The sequence below is a fragment of the Rutidosis leptorrhynchoides genome, chromosome 6 (assembly GCF_046630445.1).
Source record: "Rutidosis leptorrhynchoides isolate AG116_Rl617_1_P2 chromosome 6, CSIRO_AGI_Rlap_v1, whole genome shotgun sequence".
Taxonomy (NCBI): Eukaryota; Viridiplantae; Streptophyta; class Magnoliopsida; order Asterales; family Asteraceae; genus Rutidosis; species Rutidosis leptorrhynchoides.
In genome coordinates, this window is record NC_092338.1 from 272507691 (window position 1) to 272511366 (window position 3676).

The following is a 3676-nucleotide window of genomic DNA, read 5'->3' on the forward strand; positions in this document are numbered from 1 at the left end:
GCTGAAGATTGTATTAGGAGAGGTCTGGAGTCTTGAAGTTGTCACTTTTGTATTCGGAACTCGTTTAATCTACTGTTACTTCTATAACTTTATCTTATATAATGTTTTATGATATTGTTGCCATGATTAGCGAGTAGTTTTCTTTAGTGTATGCTATGATGTAAGCAGTTATAATGCCGAAATAATATTATGGTTTGTGTATGATGTCGAAATGCTTTCCAATTATGCTTTAAACTCAATCATTTTTCCAACTAATAGAACGTAGTTATAGGCTCTGTTATTGGGAAGTCGCGAACCCCGATTCAGAGTACACTATCTGTGTCACCCCTTGGTAAGAGAAGTCTATCGGATACAATGTAAGATTGACCGAGGCACACCGGTTGTAGTAAGTCTACCGAGCTTTGGATTCTGACTGAGGACTCTTTCATAGTGAAACATCTGACTAGACCCTTAGTACATTGTCGGTCCAAGACCATGCTAGTGTAGTCACCAAGCATATAAACTTCGTGCGTGCACGCTGAAGCACATCGGTTGTTGTAAGCTGTACCTCTGCTAAGTAAGGCCATGGAACACGGTTAGTGTTGACCAGTACACTGCACCATAACGCGGTCTCAAGCATTGCACCCTGCTTGAGGGATTCTTAGTTAATTAAGGAAATGTTTGTTTAGACACATAAAGGATTGGACCATTAGGATAATCGAACGTGTTCATGGAAGTCAACTTGACTTGGCCATGGTGTTCTTTATGGTTGAACTCTTTTTAAGGGCCTAACTATCTTTACCAATCATTAACGAAAGCATTGAAACATTTTACGTCTCTCGGATATGGTAAACCATGTATTCTATTATGCTTAAGAAAGTTTAGACCATTTTGGAATGTTAATACGTCACCCAACCGAGTCGCTCAGTTGGATGAACCGTCTGGACATGTATGTCTGTAGTCAGACTGCACGGGCATCGGGGGTAAGGGACGTTGCTGTCTATTCAGAATCTTCAAGCCTAACGCAGTACCCAGTGACATGTCTTATGATAGGGGCGTTTAGGACTAGTGTAATGAATACAAGGCCTCTGCCTATTCATGAGCCAGTATTCCATAATCTCAGCAACATAACTGATGAAATCATAGTATGCACTTACTTTAACCTTATCTGAATTACAAATTTTATCGCATTTACTTTAACTGTCTTATAAACTAGAAAATCCCAAAATAAACATTCACTACTCCCTAACTATCTTAGGCTAAAATATAGGTTCGATGTTACTGATATCTCAAAAATACGACTCTAGGTCATACTTCCCTTACTTATAAGGAGTAGTAAGATTTAGGCCCCGCTAAATATAAATTTAAAACAGTACCCTCTCCCACGAGTGGCTGATCCTGGCGAGCCGCGGCCTGATGACACCGCGCAATTAAAAACCGTCCGTTTCGGCCATATCAGGAGAGTTACTAGTTTTTGGCGCCGCTGTCGGGGAACTGGTATCAGGCAATACTGCTCTCTATCAAACTTATTCACAAGCATTTAGTGGTGTCTAAGAAAGACAATTATACACGGACTTGGTTATTGGATTTTCCGAACAGTCACCAATTATATTTGGACCAAAAGGATCCTGTCTCTCCGTAGTCGGCATGGCCACTTGGTTTTTTGAATAGTTCGTGCGGAGCTCTGTCACCGAAATACCAGGGAATCAGTAGCCACTACCAAAAACATATTCCACCGTAGGATAGTTAGTTAATTAGTTAAAGAACTTTAGATTACTCTAGATTACCTTAGATTAGATTACCTTAGATTACCTTAGACTACCTTAGATTAGATTACCTTAGATTAACTTAGGTTACAATTAGATCAAATTAGATTACCGTAGAATTAAATTAGTTTAGTTTAGCTTATTATAATTTAGCTTATCTGCGAAAAATTAAAAACAAAAAGGCATACCCAGTGTATGACCCAAACCCGATCTAGACCAGGGCCGTTGTTATTCGTACCTGATCCAGACACAATAATCTCTAAATACCCAAGGAAGCACGAATCAGAAACCAAATGGCGTTACGCGTTACTTTAGCAGAAAATACCAAACCCTCGATTGAAGGTCGAGGAGGACCAATCAGATTTCCAGAGATTCAAGGACACTCGTTCGAGTTAAAACATCACATCATCCAGCTCATTCAGAATAGCTGTCAGTTTCATGGATTACCGAATGACGATCCTAATTCTCACCTTGATAAATTCATATCTCTTTCGAACTCCTACAAACAGGCAGGGATAGGACAAGATATAGTCCGGCTATACATGTTCCCCTATTCTCTCACTCATCATGCTCAAACTTGGTTCGAAGGACTGGAAAAAGATTACATCACGTCATGGACGAAGATGGCTACTAAATTCCTAACCAAATATTTCCCCCCTTCTAAACAAACTAAGCTGAAGAATGACATCATTAACTTCAAACAAAGTTATGATGAATCTTTTTACACTGCATGGGAGCATTTCAAAACCCTGCTGAAGAAATGCCCTAATCACCAGCTAGAACGGTCAGCCCAAATCTGCACCTTCTACAATGGTCTTACGGTAAATCATAGGACGACGATCGATGCAGCAGCTCAAGGGAATCTGATGAACCAAACCGCAGACAAAGCATGGGAATTGCTCGAAAACATGACGATGCATCATAATGACTGGAACAGTGGTGAAATAACTTCATCATCTGCCCCACTCTCTGCACTTAACAATCAAATGGAGGCCATCAAATCCCTCACGGACAAGATGGAATCTCTTGCTAAACAACTCGGAGAATTGAAGATGCAGCCGCAGCAGGTTAACCAAGCTCAGGCTTGTGTTAATTGTACCAACCCGCAACCTACTGAAGAATATCAAGTTGAGTACGAAAACCTCGATGGTTCAGTCTGTTACGTCCAATACCCAGCTCGTCCACCAAATCCCGGATTCAATCAACCACCTAGGGTTAATCAATTTCAGCTAAGCAATTAACCTTTCCTCTATCGTTATCCACCTTACCCAGCCCAACAATCTCAATTGACCTACGATCAACCACTTCCACTCAATGGTCCCCCAGCTGAGGAAAATTCCCCGACCACCCAGATTACAAAAGCAGCTAACCCCACTCTCGGAGCTGATGATCAGTTAACTCAATTCATCAAAGGACAACAACAGCTAAATCAGAGAACTGTAGCCAGACAAGATCAGACAGAGTTACTAATGAGAAATCAATTGGCTCTGCTCAAAAGTTTGGAAACGCAGCTCGGACAGTTATCACAATGCTTTGAAACCCGACCGCAGGGAAGATTGCCAAGTAATACTATCCAAAATCCCCACATAGAAGAGGTAAAGCAAATGGATTCCGTAATCCCAGAGGAAGAACCACGGAGAAGGTCAACTAGGCTCAAGAACAAATCGACATATACTCAGAAGCTGACCCCTGAAACTCCAGTTCACGTACCTTATCCTGGAAGGCTACAAGGAGAACCATCCAAGCTTGATTCCTTCAAACTGGATGGCAGATTCCTGAACACCATGTCCAAAGTTTCCAACCAAAAGAGATACATCCGAAGGCTTCTTTCTACAAAGGAGAGGATACCAGACTCTAACAAAATTCTTCTGAGTGAAGAATGCTCTGCATTACTCAGAAACTCTCTACCACCTAAGAAAGGAGATACGGGC

At 41.3% G+C, this 3676-nt stretch overlaps 1 non-coding gene across 1 annotated transcript; it reads right to left on the minus strand.

The window, feature by feature from the left end:
• Positions 1-2416: 2416 nt before the first annotated feature.
• Positions 2417-2523, minus strand: LOC139856365 (small nucleolar RNA R71). The gene has a single exon (XR_011761851.1). It is a non-coding gene; the product is annotated as a small nucleolar RNA R71 (small nucleolar RNA).
• Positions 2524-3676: the final 1153 nt, after the last annotated feature.